The sequence below is a fragment of the Hemitrygon akajei genome, chromosome 10 (assembly GCF_048418815.1).
Source record: "Hemitrygon akajei chromosome 10, sHemAka1.3, whole genome shotgun sequence".
Taxonomy (NCBI): domain Eukaryota; kingdom Metazoa; phylum Chordata; class Chondrichthyes; order Myliobatiformes; family Dasyatidae; genus Hemitrygon; species Hemitrygon akajei.
Genome location: NC_133133.1, coordinates 117,520,558 through 117,540,867, shown reverse-complemented (window position 1 = coordinate 117,540,867; position 20,310 = coordinate 117,520,558). Strand labels below are relative to the sequence as shown.

The window sequence follows — 20,310 nt, the reverse complement described above, 5'->3', positions numbered from 1 at the left end:
GAGGCCAGGCTAGGAGAGATATGACTTGTACTTACAATAGATTACTATTTTATTTATTTATTTAGAGACATAGCATGGTACCTTGCCCTTCCAGCCCAACAAGCCCACGCTGCCCAATTACAGCTGTGACCAATTAACCTACTAACCTGTACCATCTTTGGAATATGGGAGGAAAGTGGAGTACCCGGAGGAATGCTACATGGCCTTGGGGAGAATGTACAAACTCCTTACAGACTGCGCCAGAATTGAACCTGGGTCACTGGCGCTATAATAGCATTACACCAACCACTAAGCCACCATGCCACCATATTGGGTGGAAAGCAAGGTACTCAATAAATATGGCCATCAGAAGGAAAGTTTCAAATGTTTAGAATTCTCTACCCTAGAGAACTGAGTCATTAATCAAACTCAAGGCTGATATAAACAGTTTCAGTAATGAAAGGGATTAGGAGAGAAAAAAAAATTAAGGAGTGTCTGTGATCTAAATCAACCACAAACTTTCTGATTGGTGAAGCAGGCTTTGGGGGAACATATGGGCTACTCCAAGGACTGGAGGCCCAGAGGCGGACTGTCCTGGAGTTGGAAGCTTGCCTGTGTGTGTGAGTGGGTGGGAGGAAGGGGAAGGGGCCTGTTTTTCTGTTGTTATCTTGTATTGTTGCTGCTTGTGATGGTCTGCTAAACATCGTGGGCATGGTATGTTAGCGCTGGAATGTGTGATGACCCTTGCAGGCTGCCCCCAGCATGTCCTTGAGCATGTTGGTTGTTAACACAAATAACATATGCAAGTTTTGATATACATGCAATAAATAAATCTGAATCCAAACCTAGTCTATACTTCTGTTGTTACCAAGAGAATTAAATAGCACATCCTAGCCTGCTTTGACAATGAAATCATATTCAGTTACTAATTCAAGTACATAATAGATTCACACAGACAGTACCACACCCAATAGGATGTACTCCTAACAGAAAAGACTGTGCTTTGTTTAATATCTCTTTGGAAGTACGTCACCTCCGAGGAATTGCTGCAGTCCAGTCTTAGTCTCTATAAACTACTTCATTCAACTGCAAAACTCCTATGCTCAAAAAAAAATTGTGCAACTTCAGTTTAAATACTTAAGAACATAAATACTTAAGCAATCTTAATCCTTAAATGCAAGATTTAACATGCTTGTTATGCAAATTTAATATTTCTGGAGAGTTCCAAGCAGCTGAGAATTTTCTTCTGCATTTTCTTGTCCTGGATATTTTTCCTTTTCCATACCTAGTCCTAAAAACAAAAGTACTAAAACATTGGAAACTAAGTTTACAAAACAGCTAGCCATAAACATGGCGTACTCGTGTGTTGTACTTCCTTACATTGAAATGAGGATCAGCAACTAGATCAATAACCAAAATGTATGAATTAGATACAGTTGATCAAAATTCACATGATCTGCTTGAAGTACTTTAGAACAAAATATTCCATAGGATCAGAATTCAGTCCATGGAGTTTGCTCTGCCATTCCATCATGGCTAATTTAACATCCCTCTCAATCCCATTCTCCTTGTAACCTTTGATGTCCTGACTAATCAAGAACCTATCAACTTCTGCTTTAAATATACCGATTGAGTTGGCCTCCAAAGCCGTCTGTGACAATGAATTCCATAGATTCTCCACCTTCTGGCTTAATAAATTTCTCCACATTGTTCATCTATTCTGAGGCTGTGCCCTCTGGTAGTAGTCTCACCCACTTTTGGAAATCACCTCTCTGTATCCACTCTATCTAGGCCTTTCAATATTCAATAGGTTTCAATGAGATCCCCCCTCATTCTACTAAACTCCACTGAGTACAGGCCCAGAGCCATGTAACACTCCTCATACATAAACACTAATGGTTTTATTTTAAAACTATGCCATAGACTCATAATGCATGGATATAGGCTATTTGGCCTAACTCAGCTATGTTGACCAAGATACCCACCTGAGCTATGTTCATGTTTGACCCATATAAACCTTTCCTTTGAGTATGCTGAAGATGTAAAATTTGTTTCATAATCAAAGCCTACACTAATTTTCATTATTCTGTTGACATCCAACAAGTTTGCAGGAAACATTTTAATCACTGAACAGCTCTGTAAAATGGTCAACTAATTTGTACAATCTGTTGTGGCAAAGGATGGCCACTCAAATACTACCATGTGTTGAAGGTCCTTTATTCCTTTAAAGTTTATGCGTTAGCAAACTATTTAAATTAAAATCTAAGTTGTGATAACGACGACAAATTCAAAGCATTGTTTTTTTGGACGTCGACCAAGCTACATGTTTTCAGCATTTGTTTTTATTCACATGTTACACTGACTTGTTGCGAATTGTTAAGATAATCTTCAGAGGTGTGATGATGCTCAATGGTTGAATGATTTTATTAAAAAACTATAATTTACTTATTTAGAGATACAGCACAGATTAGACCCTCTGGACCTTTGAGCCTCACCGCCAGCAACCCACTGATTAAACCCCAATCTAATCACAAGAAAATTTACAATAACCAATTAACCTATCCGGTACATCTTTGGACCCTGCTCTGCTGGTGAGAAGCTGACAGTGATGCAGGTGGATGCTTCCCTGGTGTTATGGATTATTGATTACCTGACTGGCAGACCACAGTACATGCGCTTACAACACCGTGTGTCAGACAGAGTGGTCAGCAGCACTGGGGCTCCACAGGGGACTGTCCTGTCTCCCTTTCTCTTCACCATCTACACTTCGGACTTCAACTACGACACAGAGTCTTGTCATCTTCAGAAGTTTTCTGATGACTCTGCCATAGTTGGATGCATCAGCAAGGGAGATGAGGCTGAGTACAGGGCTACGGTGGGAAACTTTGTCACATGGTGCAAGCAGAATCATCTGCAGCTTAATGTGAAAAAGACTAAGGAGCTGGTGGTGGACCTGAGGAAGGCTAAGGTACCGGTGACCCCTGTTTCCATCCAAGCGGTCAGTGTGGACATGGTGGAGGATTACAAATACCTGAGGATACGAACTGACAATAAACTGAACTGGTCAAAGAACACTGAGGCTGTCTACAAGAAGGGGCAGAGCCGTCTCTATTTCCTGAGGAGACTGAGGTCCTTCAACATCTTCCGGACGATGCTGAGGATGCTCTACGAGTCTGTGGTGGCCAGTGCTATCATGTTTGCTGTTGTGTGCTGGGGCAGCAGGCTGAGGGTAGCAGACACCAACAGAATCAACAAACTCATTCATAAAGCCAGTGATATTGTGGGGGTGGAACTGGACTCTTTGACGGTGGTGTCTGAAAAGAGGATGCTGTCCAACTTGCATGCCATCGTGGACAATGACCCCATCCACTCCATAATGTACTGGTTAGGCACAGGAGTACATTCAGCCAGAGACTCATTCCACTGAGATGTAACACTGAGCAGCATAGGAAGTCATTCCTACCTGTGGCCATCAAACTTTACAACTCCTCCCTCGCAGTGTCAGACACCCTGAGCCAATACGCCGGTCCTGGACTTAGTTCCACTTGGCATGATTAACTTACTATTATATAATTATTTATGGTTTTATATTGCTATATTTCTTCACTATTCTTGGTGCGGCTGTAATGAAACCCAATTTCCCTCGGGATCAATAATGTATGTCTGTCTGTCTGTGCGAGGAAACCAGAGCATCCGGAGGAAACTCATACATTTACAGGGATGATGCACAGACTCATTGTAGGACACCAGAATCAGACACTGAACTCCAACACCCCGAGCTATAATAGCATCATGCCAAAAGCTATACCCAAGCTTAAAACCTACAGTGAATTCTAATTTCATATCATTTATTTTAATAAAAAATTTTATAAGTACCTTCACAAAGAAAAACAGGCCTTGTGAAATCTACTGTATAACACAATCAACTGTATAGCATAGAAACAGGACCTTCACCCAAAATCATCCATGCCCAGTGAACTAGTCTCATCTGGTTGCATTTGACCCATAGCTCTCTGAACCTCTTCTATCCAATCACTTATCTAAGGGACTTCTAAATGGTAATAATGTGCCCACCTCAACCATCATTTCTGACAGCTCATTTCAAATATGCATCACCCTCTGCATAAAGAAGCTGCCCCAATGACCCTTTTAAATCTCTCACCTCAGTTTAAACCTATGACCTCCTGTTTATAAAACACCCTTCCTGGGAAAAAGAATACATGCTTTCCTATGCCTGTGTGATCTTCCATAGAACATTACAGCACAGAAACAGGCCTTTTGGCTCTTCTTGGCTGTGCCAAACCATTTTTCTGCCTAGTCCCACTGACCTGCACCTGGACCATATCCCTCCATACCCCTCTCATCCACGTACCTGTCCAGGTTTTTCTTAAATGTTAAAAGTGAGCCTGCATTTACCACTTCATCTGGCAGCTCATTCCACACTCCCACCACTCTCTGTGTGAAGAAGATCCCCCCCCCAAAAAAATTCCCTTTAAACTTTTTCCCCTTCATCTTTAACCCACGTTCTCTGGTTTTTTACTCCCCTAGCCTCAGTGGAAAAAGCCTGTTTGTAATCACTCTATCTATACCCATCATAATTTTATATACCTACATCAAATCTCCCCTCATTCTTCTAGGCTCCAGGGAATAAAGTCCTAACCTATTCAACCTTTCTCTGTAACTCAGTTTCTCAAGTCCCGGCAACATCCTTGTAAACCTTCTCTGCACTCATCAGCACTCTTTCAACCTTATTAATATCCTTCCTGTAATTCGGTGACCAAAACTGCACACAATACTCCAAATTCGGCCTCACCAATGCTTTATACAACCTCACCATAACATTCCAACTCTTATACTCAATACTTTGATTTATAAAGGCCAATGTACCAAAAGCTCTCTTTACTCCCTATCTACCTATGACGCCACTTTTACGGAATTTTCTATCTGTATTCCTAGATCCCTCTGTTCTACTGCACTCCTCAGTATCCTGCCATTTACCTTATATGTTCTACCTTGGTTTTTCCTTCCAAAGTGCAATACCTCACACTTGTCTATATTAAGCTCCATCTGCCATTTTTCCAGCTAGTCCAGATCCCTCTGCAAGCTTTGAAAACCTTCCTCACTGTCCACTACAGCTCCAATCTTTGTATCATCAGCAAATTTGCTGATCCAATTTACCACCATTATCATCCAGATCATTGATATAACAACTACAGCAAAGAAACAGGCCATCTCAGCCCTTCTAGTCCATGCCAAACGCTTACTCTCACCTAGTCCCACTGACCTGCACTCAGCCCAAAACCCTCCATTCCTTTCCATATACCTATCCAATTTTACTTTAAATGACAATATCAAACCTGCCTCGACCACTTCTACTGGAAACTTGTTCCACACAGCAACCACTCTCTGAGTAAAGAAGCTCCCCCTCATGTTACCCCTAAACTTTTGCCCCTTAACTCTCAACTCATGTCCTCTTATTTGAATCTCCCCTACTCTCAATGGAAAAAACCTATCCATGTCAACTCCATCTAATCCCCTCATAATTTTAAATACCTCTATCAAGTCCCCCCTCAACCTTCTACGCTCCAAAGAATAAAGACCTAACTTATTCAACCTTTCTCTGTAACCTAGGTGCTGACAACCAGGTAACATTCTAGTAAATCTCCTCTGTACTCTCTCTAATTTGTTGACCTCGATTTTCAGAAGGCATTTGATAAGGTCCCACATAGAAGATTGGTGGGTAAAATCAAAGCTCAGGGCATCGGGGGGGAAGGCATTGACATGGATAGAAAACTGGTTGGCAGATAGAAAGCAAAGGGTAGCGGTGAATGGGTGTTTCTCGGAATGGCAGGTGGAGACTAGTGGGGTGCCACAGGGCTCGGTATTGGGACCACAGCTGTTTACCATTTACGTTAACGATTTGGATGAAGGCATAGAAAATAACATTAGCAAATTTGCTGATGATACTAAGCTGGGTGGCAGTGTGACATGTGATGAGGATGTTAGGAGAATTCAGGGTGACTTGGATAGGCTGGGTGAGTGGGCAGATACTTGGCAGATGGCGTTTAATGTGAATAAGTGTGAGGTTATCCACTTTGGGAGTAAGAACAGGAAAGCAGATTATTATCTGAACGGTGTAGAGTTGGGTAAGGGAGAAATACAAAGAGATCACGGAGTCCTTGTTCATCAGTCACTGAAGGTGAATGAGCAAGTGCAGCAGGCAGTGAAGAAGGCTAATGGAATGTTGGCCTTTATTACAAAGGGAATTGAGTACAAGAGCAAGGAAATCCTCTTGCATTTGTACAGAGCCCTGGTGAGACCACACCTGGAGTATTGTGTACAGTTTTGGTCTCCAGGGTTAAGGAAGGACATCCTGGCTGTAGAGGAAGTGCAGCGTAGATTCACGAGGTTAATTCCTGGGATGTCTGGACTGTCTTACGCAGAGAGGTTAGAGAGACTGGGCTTGTACACGCTGGAATTAAGGAGATTGAGAGGGGATCTGATTGAAACATATAAGATTATTAAGGGATTGGACAAGATAGAGGCAGGAAATATGTTCCAGATGCTGGGAGAGTCCAGTACCAGAGGGCATGGTTTGAGAATAAGGGGTAGGTCATTTAGGACAGAGTTAAGGAAAAACTTCTTCTTCCAGAGAGTTGTGGGGGTCTGGAATGCACTGCCTCGGAAGGTAGTGGAGGCCAATTCTCTGGATGCTTTCAAGAAGGAGCTAGATAGGTATCTTATGGATAGGGGAATCAAGGGATACGGGGACAAGGCAGGAACCGGGTATTGATAGTAATTGATCAGCCATGATCTCAAAATGGCGGTGCAGGCTCGAAGGGCCGAATGGTCTACTTCTGCACCTATTGTCTATTGACATCTTTCCTATAACTCAGTGACCAGAACTGTACACAATACTCCAAATTTGGCCTCACCAATGCCTTGTACAATTTTAACATTACATCCCAACTCCTATACTCAATGCTCTGATTTATAAAGGCCAGCATACCAAAAGCTTTCTTCACCACCCTATCCACATGAGATTCCACCTTCAGGGAACTATGCACCATTATTCCTAGATCACTCTGCTCTACTGCATTCCTCAATGCCCTACCATTTACCATGTATGTCCTATTTTGATTATTCCGACCAAAATGTAGCACCTTACACTTACCAGCATTAAACTCCATCTGCCATCTTTCAGCCCACTCTTCTAACTGGCCTAAATTTATCTGCAAGCTTTGAAAACCGACTTCATTATCCACAACGCCACCTATCTTAATATCATCTGCATACTTACTAATCCAATTTACCACCCCATCATCCAGATCATTAATGTATATGACAAACAACATTGGACCCAGTACAGATCCCTGAGGCACATCATTAGTCACTGGCCTCCAACCTGACAAACAGTTATCCACCACTACTCTCTGGCACCTCCCATCCAGCCACTGTTGAATCCAATTTACTACTTCAATATTAATACCTAATGATTGAACCTTCTTAACTAACCTTCCGTGTGGAACCTTGTCAACGGCCTTACTGAAGTCCATATAGACAACATCCACTGCTTTACCCTCGTCAACTTTCCTAGTAACCTCTTCAAAAAATTCAATAAGATTGGTCAAACATGACCTTCCACGCACAAATCCATGTTGACTGCTCCTAGTCGGACCCTGTCTATCCAGATAATTATATATACCATCTCTAAGAATACTTTCCATTAATTTACCCACCACTGACGTCAAACTTACAGGCTGATAATTGCTAGGTTTACTCTTAGAACCCTTTTTAAACAATGGAACCACTTGAGCAATACGCCAATCCTCCGGCACCATCCCCGTTTCTAATGACATTTGAAATATCTCTGTCAGAGCCCCTGCTATTTCTACACTAACTTCCCTCAAGGTCCTAGGGAATATCCTGTCAGGACCCGGAGACTTACCCACTTTTATATTCTTTAAAAGCTCTAGTACTTCCCTTTCTTTAATCATCATAGTTTCCATAACTACCCTATTTGTTTCCCTTACCTTACACAATATCCTTCTCCTTAGTGAATACCGTAGAAAAGAAATTGTTCAAAATCTCCCCATCTCTTTTGGCTCCACACATAGCTGTCCACTCTGATTCTCTAAGGGACCAATTTTATCCCTCACTATCCTTTTGCTATTAATATAACTGTAGAAACCCTTTGGATTTATTTTCACCTTATTTGCCAAAGCAACCTCACATCTTCTTCTAGCTTTTCTAATTTCTTTAAGATTCTTTTTACATTCTTTATATTCCTCGAGCACCTCATTTACTCCATGCTGCCTATATTTAACTCTCTCTCTTTTTCCGAACCAAGTTTCCAATATCCCTTGAAAACCATGGCTCTCTCAAACGTTTAACCTTTCCTTTCAACTTAACAGGAACATAAAGATTTGTCATATAGATGACAAATAACAATGGACCCTCCTCGAAAAACTCAAATAAATTTCTTAAACATGACCTAGCACGCACAAAGCCGTGTCGACTCTCCCTAATAAGTCCCTGTCTATCCAAATACTTGTAGATCCTATCTCTTAGTACTCCTTCCAATAATTTACCTACTACCAACGTCAAACTTACCAGCCTACAATTTCCCAGATTACTTTTAGAGCCTTTTAAAAAAAATAACAACATGAGTTATCCTCCAATCCTCCAGCACCTCACCCATAGATACCAAAATTTTAAATATATCTGCCAGGGCCCCTGCAATTTCAACACTAGTCTCCTTCAAGGTCCGAGAGAATACCCTGTCAGGTCCTAGGGATTTATCTACTCCGATTTGCCTCAAGATAGCAAGCACCTCCTCCTCTTCAATCTGTATATGTTCCATGACCTCACTTCTGTTTGCCTTATTTCCATTGACTCCATGCCAGTTTCCTTAGTAAATACAGACACAAAAAGCCCATTTAAGATCTCCCCCATTTCTTTTGGCTCCACACATAGCCAACCACTCTGATCTTCAAGAGGACCAATTTTATCCCTTCCTATCCTTTTGCTCTTAATATACCTGTAGAAGCTCTTTGGATTATCCTTCACCTTGACTGCCAAAGAAACCTCATGTCTTCTTTTAGCCCTCCTGATTTCTTTCTTAAGTATATTTTTTGCACTTTTTATACTCAAGCACCTTATTTGCTCTGTTTCCTATACATGTCATACATCTCTGTTCTTCATCAGAGTTTCAATATCCCTAGAGAACCAAGGTTCCTTATTCTTATTCACTTTGCCTTTAATCCTGACAGGAACATACAAACTCTGCACTCTCAAAATTTCTCCTTTGAAGGCCTCCCACCTACCAATCACATCCTTGCCAGAGAACAACCTGTCCCAATCCACATTTTTTAGATCCTTTCTCATTTCTTCAAATTTGGCCTTTTTCCAGTTTAGAACCTCATCCCGAGGACCAGATCTATCTTTATCCATGATCAAGTTGAAACTAATGGTGTTATGATCACTGGAACCAAAGTGTTCCCCTACAAACACTTCTGTCACCTGTCCTAACTCGTTTCCTAATAGTAGATCCAATATTGCATCCTCTCTAGTCAGTAGCTCTATATATTGATTTAGAAAACTTTCCTGAGTTTACAAACTCTAACCCATCTAGACCTTTAACAGTATGGGAGTCCCAATCAACATGTGTAAAATAAAAATCCCCTACTATCACAACTTTGTTTCCTGCAGTTGTCTGCTATCTCTCTGCAGATTTGCTCCTCCAATTCTCACTGACAACTGGGTGGTTCCACGTGTCAATCCACACCCTCAGCTCATCAGCCTTTCCCACAATACTCCATACCTATTCACATCTATACAACTCTATAAAAAAAATGTAACACAGGGTGAAAAGCATCCCAGAAAATTCAAAATAGCTGTAAAGAAACAAATTTGAGTTTCAGGTCAGAACTGAATATACACTGAGTGGTCACTTTATTAGGTACCTCCTGTACTTAGTAAAGTGGTCACTGAGTGTATGCTCGAGGCCTTATGCTACCACTTGAAGTTTCGACGTGTTGTGCATTCAGAGATGCTCTTCTGCACATCACTGTTGTAATGCATGATTATTTTAAGTTACTGTCCCTTTCCTGTTGGCTTGAACCAGTCTGGCCATTCTCCTTTGACCTCTCATTGACATGGCGTTTTTTCCCACAGAACTGCCACTCACAGGATGTTTTGCTTTTCGCACCATTCTCTGTAAACACTAGAGATTGTTGTTTGTGGAAACAATCACTGGAATGAGTTGCAGTGTAACATGGGAGTAAAATCGAAAAGGGTGATGACTAAAAGTGTATGCAGTACACGGAATAAGGTAGATGATCTTGTAGCACAGTTAGACGTTGGTAGGCATGACATTGTGGGCATCACTGAGTCATGGCTGAAAGAAGATCATCATTGGGAGCTTAATATCCAAGAATACACATTGCATCAAAAAGACTGGCAGGTTGGCAGAGGGGGTAAAAATTGAAATCAGAAAGAGATTACATAGGATTGGAAAATGTAGAAGCCTTGTGAGCACAGTTAAGAAGCTACAAGGGTAAAAACACCCTGAAGAGAGTTGTATTATACAGGCTTCTGAACATTAGACAGGATGTTGGCCACAAATTACAGTGAAAGATAGAAAATGCATGACAAAAGGGCTATGTTACGACTGTCATGGGGGATTTGAATATGCAGGCAGATTGGTGCTGGATCCCAAGAGGAGAAATTTGTAGAATGGCTACGAGATGGCTTTTTAGAACAGCTTGTCGTTGAGCCCACTAGGGGAAAGTCTATTTTGGACTGGGTATTGTGTAATGAATCGGATCTGATTAGGGAGTTTAAGGTAAAAGAACCCTCTGGAGGTGGTGATCATAATGACCGACTTCACCCTGCAATTTGAGAGGGAGAAGCTAAAGTCTGAAATTCCTAAGGCGCAGGAAAGATAACAATTTAAAGCTGACAAAGGGAGTCAAAAGCAACATAAAAGCAAAGAAATGGCATATAATAGAGCAATAATCAGTGGGAAGTTACAGGATTTGAAACTTTTAAAAACCATCAGAAGGCAACAGAAAAGAAAGCCATAAGGAGTGAAAAGGGGAAACATGAAGGTAAGCTAGCTAACAATATCAAAGAGGATGCCAAAAGATTTTTCATATACAGTATATATAGAGTAAAGAAGACAAGAGTAGATCAGACCACTGTTAAATGGAGAGGTAGTAATATGGAACAAGGAAATAACGTACAAACTGTACAAGTAATTTGCATCTGCCTTCACTGTGGAAGACACTAACAGCGTACTGGAAGTTCAAGAGTGTCAGAGAAGTGAAAGTAATTGCTATTACTAGGGGGAAAGTGTTTGGGAAGCTGAAAGGTCTGAAGATGGATAAGCCACCTGGACCAGATGGCCTACACCACAGGGTTCTGAAAGTGGTGGCTGGGAGTTGTGGAAGCATTGGTAGTGATCTTTCAAGCATTACTAGATACTAGCTTGGTTCCGGAGGACTGGAAAATTGCCAATGTTACTTCAACTCTTCAAGGAGGGAGGCAGCAGAAAGGAAATCATAGGTCAGTTAGTCTACAAGACCAGAAGACATAGGAGAATTAGCCCATTCAGCCCATCAAGTCTGGTTCGCCATTCCATCATGGCCAATCCTGGATCCCACTCAACCCCATACACCTGGCTTCTTGCCATATCCTATAAGACCATAAGACACAAGAGCAGAATTAGTCTGACGTCAATGGTTGGAAAGATGTTGGAGTTGACTGTCTCAGGTACTTGGAGACACATGACAAAATAGGCCAAAGTTATCATGGTTTCTTTAATGGAAAATTTTGCCTGACAAGTCCATTAGAAAATTCTTTTGAGGAAATAACAAGCATGATAGACAAGGTGCTACAAGGGGCTGCTGAACAAGTTGAGAGCCCATGGTATTACAGGAAAGATATTAGCACGGATATAACATTAGTTGATTAGCAGGAGGCAAAGTGGGAATAAAAGGAGTCTTTTCTGGTTAGCTGTCGGTGTCTTAACGGTGTTCCACAGGGGACAGTCTTGGGACCACTTCTTTTTACATCATATGTCAATGATTTAAATGACAGAACTGATGGCTTTGTGGATGTTATGAACATAAGTGGAGGGGCAGAGAGTTTTGAGGCTGCAGAAGGACTTAGATAAATTAGCAGAATGGGCACAGAAATGGTAGATGGAATACCGTGTCAGGAACTGTATGGTTATGCACTTTGGTAGAAGGAACAAAAATGTAGATCATTTTCTAAATGGGCAGAAAATTTCAAAATCCTACATGCAAAGAGACTCGTACAGGATCGCTAAATGTTAACTTGCCGGTTGACTTGATGTTGAGGAAGGCAAATGCAATGTTAGCATTCATTTCAAGAGGACTAGAATATAAAAGTAAGGATGTAATGCTGAGGCTTTATATGGCATAGGTGAGGCCTCATTTGGAGTACTGTGAGCAATTTTGGGCCCTTTACCTAAGAAAGGATGTGCTGACATCGAAGCGGGTTCAGAGGAGGTTCACAAAAATGATAGGGGAATTCGAGGGTTATTGTATGAAGAGCATTTGATAGCTCTGGGCCTGCTCGCTAGAATGAGGGGGAATCTCATTGAAACCTATTGAATGCTAAAAGGCATAGAGTCAGAGGGTAGGGAATATGTGAAAATTGTTGCCACAGGCAGCTGTGGAGGCCAGGTCAATATGTGTATTTAAGGTAGAAGTTGATAGTTTCTTGATTAGTCAGAGCGTCAAAGGTTACCCAGAGAAGGCAGGAGAATGGAGTTGAAAGGGAAAATGGATCAGTCATGATGAAATGGCGGAGCAGACCTGATAGGATGAGTGGTTTAATATCCCAGGAAATCAGCAATTTCTGAGATACTCAAACAACCCCATCTTGCACCAAAAATCATTTCATGGTCAAAGCCACTTAGATCACATTTCTTCACCATTCTGATGTTTGGTCTTAAGAACAATTGAAACACTTGACCATGACTACATGCTTTTATGCACTAAGTTACTGCCACATGATTGTTTGATTAGATATTTGCATTAACAGGGTATACAGGTGTACCTAATAAAGTGGCCACTGAGACTATGGATCCTATTCAGTTCAAATTTCAACACCAATGAAATATTTTCAAGATGATTGCTTTTCAGAACAAGAGACTGATGTTCACAAACCTGACATATGTTTCCAATATTTTCTACTTTAGCTTACTGATAACTACCTCAGTGATTGGAAAACTTTACCTGAAACTTCATACTACAACTAAAATGATTAAGAAATTAGAATAAAAACCAGATTCCGTGATTTAGACTTCAAATGGAAAAATTTGACTTCAAAGTGAGGCAAACAAGTCAAGCTTCTACAAGAAAACAAAATTAACCAATGTGAGCAATACTAACTTAAAATTCTTTTCCACTTTGAAGGGGATCTTTTAAATGAAATAGTGGCTCGGATAAAAATTCAGAATCTCAAACATGCTGGCAAAAAGAGGCTGTACATTAACACAGCTCAATTCTGTCCCATAAAATACTTTAAACGTAGAACAGTACAGTACCGACCCTTCAGCCCACAATGTGTTGTCGATCTTATACCCTACTCTAAGATCAATCTAACCCTTCCCTCCACATAGCCCTCCATTTCTCATTCATGCTTTACCACAAGGTTCATTAGCAGGTAATTATAATTGTCACATATGTGGAATTCTATGCCACAGCAAAATATGGAAGGATAACCCAATTCAATACAGATTGCAGAGAAGGAAAGCCCATATTCCAACCAACCAAAAGTGACAAACAATCTTTACTGTGTTACTTTCCAGAACATTCTTTCTCCTCCGCAATACTAAAATAAAACTCAGCTGTGCTAACAATTCACTGTTTAGGAATGAATACCACCAAATTCAATTCACACTGAATATTTTCTTATTTAGTAAATCTAAAACAACATCTGAACTACAAACTACGATTCATACTGTGCTATATGGTGCAGCGCAGCAGCACAGCTGTTAGCGTAACCCTTTACAATGCCAGCTATAGGATCAGGGTTTAATTCCTGCCGCTGTCTATATATTTCCCCCGTGGTTTTGTAGGTTTCCTCCGGGTGCTCCGGTTTTCTTCCACGTTACAAAGACATAGTTAAGGTTAGAGAGTTGGGTGCGGGGGTGGGGGAAGATGCTATTTTAACACTGGAACAAGGCTGCCCTGTGCAATCCTTGCTGATTTGATGTAAACGACACACTTCACTGTACACTTTGATGTACATTCGACAAATAAGGTTAATCTCTAATAAAGATTGAAACCTTCAAAACTATTATCTGGAAAAATTTGCTGAAATATTATTCCAAAACAGTCTATAGGTGCCTGTCTTCTTCAACTATCTAAGCTTGCTGACATATTTAGGGACTTCCGGCCAGCTGTTCTCCTCAGTCTCCACACTGAGCTGTTACAGCAGGTGCATCAAAATTATCTACATAAAGCATGCAGAGCAAGCACAAGCTACCCTGCTTAATTGGCCAGAGCAGTAGGCAAGTCAAACTTGAGTTTCCTCTCACCCTTTTCAACCTGACCTACCAGGAATGCTGACCTATTCTTTCTTACATGTGCTCATCCAGGTTCCACATTCCCTTGGCAAAGTTTCTCCCAAAATTCCTTTTCTGTGCATTTGTGACTCTCTTTTACAAATGGCACAATCCAAAGATCATGTTTACAAACTGTCCAGAAACAGCTATTGAGTCACTGAACCAACAAACATTCAGATGACCTGGGAAATGCTAAAGTTCCCCTGGCTTTAAGTAGGCAGAAATCTCCCAGTTCCCCTCAATTGCTCAAATGATATCACCAAACAAATTTTCCTTCCTATTGTCTTTGCTCTGCTCTTGCACAGTTGTATCAAACATTTCAGAAGTAATTAAAGCATATCAGGCCATCTGGAGTATGTAAAACGTGCTACTTCAGAGGAAGTTCTGTTTTCAGTCGCAGCTTAGTCTCAACAACACGGGCTCATTAAAAAACGTAAATTAACAATCATGAATGGCTCCACATTTATTCTTCCAGTTCTGGCTTTTTACACGCTTATCCAATGTTTCAGGATCGCCAGTGGCCATCACATTATACATCAACTTTTCTCCTGCTCTCCAGTTGTGGCCCCGTGTGGAATTATTTTTGTCAAGTTGAGAAAATGTGAGTTAAAGCGCCACAGTAGAGATCAGAACACAAAGGTTAGGTTAAACTCCCGTGTCCTACAAAGAAAGGTCTGCATGGTTGAGAGATGGAGCACTGTGTAGTTCAGAGGAAGACATGTTAAAGCAGGCAGTAAATAACGTGCTGGAGGAAGTCAGCAGTCGAACAATACCTGTGGGGGGGGGGGGGGGGGGGAAGGAAATGTTGACTTTCGGATGAAATCCTCCAACAGAACTAATTGTGGAGAGGAGGATAATCAGTATAGAGACAAAAGCCAGAGGTGATTGGTGAACTGAAGATAACGGGCAAATGAAGACAGTTTGTGGATTGGGAGGCAGAGACAGGTGGATGCAGTCCAAGAAATGAAAGGCAGAGGGAGCCAGGTACATGGAGGTGAGGTTCACTTGACTGTGTCTCCCAACTCCAATCCTCCTCCCCTATCTGCTCATAATCTTTCACCCTCCTCAGTCCACTCATTATCTACAGGTCCCTGTTTCACCCCTCCCACTGATTTACACTGGATATCTACCCCCCCCTCCCCCACCCTCCATATTCATCCTGATGCCGGGTTTCAACTCAAAACATCAATTCCTTAATTCCTTCCACCACCACCAACCCCCTCCACAGATGCTGCTTGACCTAGTGAGGCCCTCCAGGAAGTTGTTCAGATTGTTTGTTGCTCTAGACTGCACCATCTGCAGACTCGTGTTTGTCACCATTGTCATCACCAGGCAGATTTCACTCATGTGGGTGGGACCACACTACGCGCAGATTAGTTGTTGTAGGAAAACAGTGGGAACAAAACAAACACATTCACAGAGACACCCCATTCAGCCCTACCCAGAACACAATGAACATTGCTTGAAATGAACCCCAGAACAGATGCACTTCTCATATGCAAATTGGAGTTGAGTCTTCCACACTGTGCAGGGCACAGTTCAATCTAGCCTATGCAATTCACAAAGGTCTACAATATGCTTAGAGGCAGAAACAAATTCAAAGTTTCTGAAAAGTAGACACTGGGCTACACAATTTGTTGCCCTATTCTTGAACCACAGGATAAACCATACTGGCTTCACTAGAGTGACGAAATGTTAAAAAAAATTGTAATAACTGTAAGAACTTTGGGATATTCTGAAATAGCAAAAAGTTACAACAGTGGCTATATTTCATTAGGAGTTTTAAGAGTTTTGGTATGTCAACAAAGACTCTAGCAAATTTCTACAACTGGTTGCATCACCGTCTGGTTTGGAGGTGCAAATGCACAGGTTTGGGAAAAGCTGCAAAGGTTTGTGAACTCAGCCAGTGCCATCATGGGCACTAGCCTCCCCACCGAGGGCATCTTCAAGAGGCAATGCCTCAAAAAAGCGGCATCCATCATTAAAGAACCCCATCACCCAGGACATGTCCTCTCCTCATTACTACCATCAAAGAGGAGGTACAGGAGCCCGAAGAAGCAAACTCTAAACAACTTAGGAACAGTTTCCTCCCCTGCGCCATCAGATTTCTGAACAAACAAGGAACCATCCCAGGAACACTACCTCACTATGTTTATGAGTTTTTAATTGCACTGGATTGCTGTCACAAAACCAAACTTCATGACATATGCCAGTGATATTAAACTTGATTCTCATTACAGTAATGGAACTTTTTTTTTCATTTCTTTTTAAAAGCAATTTTTCCACCCTTCCTTAGGCACCTGCAAAACACTGGAGATTTTCCCACATGTAAATGTGCTGAGTAACACAGCTGTCATTGTAGAAAGGGTAGGTACTGCATGAATCTCACACAAAACATACCCAACATGGAGTTATGCAGATAATTTAGACTCTTATCAAGCACCTACAAGGCATTCACCACTCAGGGTGTTATGTGTCACTGGGCCTGTTTGTTGTAACTGACACTTTCAGTATTATTGATCAGTGGATGCCAAAACCCCAATGATGTACTGCTGTTGTAGCAAGTGTTAATTCATGGTTGAATGCTACCGAGGAAAATGACATCCACGATATAGTTGTCATCTTTCCTAGATTGCCCATGTATATTTGCTCAACAGAAGCTAATCAAATTATTTTTATTTTGTATTTGATATGAAATAAACTGCTCATTTCCATCCTTAGCATTCAGTTTATCGCTACTTCATTTAAATTGGACACAGGCAGCCATTTGCAAGCTGAAAACAGCGCCTGGTAATAAAAAGACCAAAAAAGCAGCAATGTCAATTGCCCTAATTAAAGAAAATTCAAGTACAGTAGGTTGATTCGTTGATTCTTCTGCACGTGCGCACACACACACAATTTAAACATTCACACAAGTGTTAGCATAAGTTTTAAATTGCTATGTTACAAAGAGAAAACAGAAGCTATGACCAACATCAATGAATTTATCTTTTGGAACTTGACTCACACAACTTTGACATTCAGTAGCTATTCATTGCTTGTATTTTGTGACATCCTCAAAGGGAATGTACAAATTCAGGGCTTTACTTTTTAAAAAAAACTTTCTTCAGGGGCAACTTTGACAGCTGACCTAACAAGATTGTCAGTTTTAATCACAAAATAGCAACACGATTTGCACCTGCTCCTTCACATTTGAGTGAGCAGTGAGGTAAAGTACATACTCAGCTTGAAAATTCACACATCTGTCAATTTGAAACTAGTAAGGGTGCAAAGAGGTAGATACCACAAAGCAATGGCAGAATAAAAATGCCAGAGCATAAGAACTTAGAGCCTGCTGAAGGCATGGTTACCTCCCTAATGAGCTAGAGATGTTCACTCAGTCCAAAGGGAAATCATGTGGGTTAACTCTACCACCTCATTCTCATTTGGCTTGGAACAAAAGGGAAACCTTACAAACTGCAATAAAACAAAACATTCTGACGGTGTATCACCGCCTGGTATGGAAAAGCACTTCCCCCAATTACAGGACTCCGCAGAGAGTGGTGCGGAAAGCCCAGCGCATCTGTAGATGTGAACTTCCCACTATTCAGGACATTCACAAAGACAGGTGTGTAAAAGGAGCCTGAAGGATCATTGGGGACCTGAGTCACCCCAACCACAAACTGTTTCAGATGCTACCATCTGGGAAAAAGGTACCGTAGCAAAAAAGCCAGGACTACCAAGCTCTGGGACAGCTTCTTCCACCAGGCCATCAACTGATTAATTCATGCTGACACAACTGTATTTCTATGTTAAGTTGACTGTCCTGTTTTCACTCATGTACATGAAGGATTTAAGTAATAAAGTCAATTCAATCTGCCCAAATAGTGTGAGCTTCAATCTTCATCTTCCATCCCTCCTTCCCCAGATTGCCCACTTCCCTGCACACCTTCTTTCCCCAGTGTTTCCCTATTCATATAACATAACCATATCTCCCCATGATTCCCACCCTCCATTTACCTTGCAGCCCCACTTTCCCAATTAGGACGCACTTCCACCCCTCACAATCCACACTGACTGGCTCTTCCTGCATAACAACCAAAAGGTTCTACCTTCACTTTTCCCTCCTCCAAATGGCTCGCACACCACCCACCACCACTACCTCCCCAACCTCTGCAGGTCCACTGTTTCTATCCCACCCCAGTCCCCATGGGCTTCCCATCCTCCTCTCAATCCCACCTCAATGGGCTCTCCATCCTCCTCTTTCCACCCCAGAGAGGTTCCCTCTCACCCCTTTCTCCCAAACACACACAAGTACGTACACGTACTCCCTATCCTTTGTGCCCAACCCCCACATCGGCTCCCTATCATCCACTCACAACCCTCCTCTCGCTTGCTACTTCTCTTCCCACCCGCTCCAACGACCCCCTATCCGTCTCTTCCACTCTCCCAACACGGGATCTCCATCCTCTTCTTTCCCTACCCATCAGGGGATCCTTACCCCTCACTTCACGCCTTCTCATACAGGCATCGCCTCAATCTAAACCCCTGCTCTCAGTCCAAAGCCCCAGCTCCGGGCCTATGCACCACGGTCTCTCCTTCCCGCCTCCACAGTGTCGCGCCCGGCCTGTCCCCTCGGGCCTGCCCCCCTCTCCTCACAGTCCGGGGATCGGTGAGGGGAGATGTGGGTGCTGGAGCCCCGGGGGTGGCATGCGGTCGAAGTCGACTGGTGTAGGGCCCACCCAAACCTCGGGCTCGAGTTGCGGCGGGTGGCCGAGCAGCGGGAAGCGAACATTTGGAGGGGGGGCGGTCGGAAAGGCGAGAGCGAACGAGGCCCGGGGCTCTGGTAAAACTGAAGCGGGGGAAAGGGGAGAAGGAGCGGCGCCTCAAGCCGCGCTGCCGCCGTCCGCTCAGCTGACAGGAGACGGCCGCCAGGTTCAAGCGCCGAGCCCGGAGCCACCGGTAGCGATCATTGGCCGAGCGGCGACAAACCTTATTGAAGCGCAGCCGGAGCCCTGGTTGGTTGGTCGCAGAGTCGCCTGTGGTTGGACAAAATGGCTGCGGAGGAGCCAGTCCCAGCGCGGAGCTGCACGTCCGGGACACGGCCCGGCCCGCCCTCCCTCCCCCGGCCGCCGTACGCCCCTCCTCCCCGGCGGTCACCACCCTAACTCCAACGCTGCCGATCTCTCTTCCTCCCCGGCTCCCCACAGGCCCCACCCGCCGGCTGATTCTACTCCCTCCCCGTCAGAAGCATATCGCCATTGTTTCACCGCCCCCCTCCCCGTCTCCCACAACTCCTCCACCCCCACATCCTGGAGCTACAGGTTCAGCACCTCGTCTTCCTCCCCCCACCAACCCCGGTGGGTCTCCGACTCCCGTTACATCCCCAGCACAGCATTGCAGCAGCTCCAGCGCCCCGTCACCCCACACTCAGCTTTCAGTGTGTACCCAGCACGGAGTTGCAGCTCCAGGACCCCCATCGGTTCACAAACACGCGATTCAGCAGATGCTCTCAATCGTGAGTAACACAAAAATGTTGGAGGAATTCAGTAGGTTAGGCAGCGACTAAAGAGAGGAACGAACATTTGACGTTTCGGGCCGAAACCCCTCCCTTTAGGGTTCATTAGTTCTCGTTATGTCCCCAGCACGGTGCTGCTGCAGCTGCACGAGCCCCTCCCCGCCTTTGCCGTGTCCCCATCTCGGAGCTGCCATCATAGAGCTGCACCTCCAGGATCCTACAGTAAGCCACT

General features: G+C 43.1%; 1 protein-coding gene across 1 annotated transcript in view; it reads right to left on the bottom strand.

The window, feature by feature from the left end:
• LOC140734606 (nuclear transcription factor Y subunit beta-like) overlaps positions 1-19,672 on the bottom strand; it is a 42,839-nt gene extending 23,167 nt beyond the window's left edge. The window contains exon 1 of the mRNA XM_073058812.1: positions 19,553-19,672. The gene's annotated coding sequence lies outside the window, so the exon portion shown is untranslated. The remainder of the gene's footprint in view (positions 1-19,552) is intronic.
• Between the last annotated feature and the right edge of the window lie 638 nt (positions 19,673-20,310).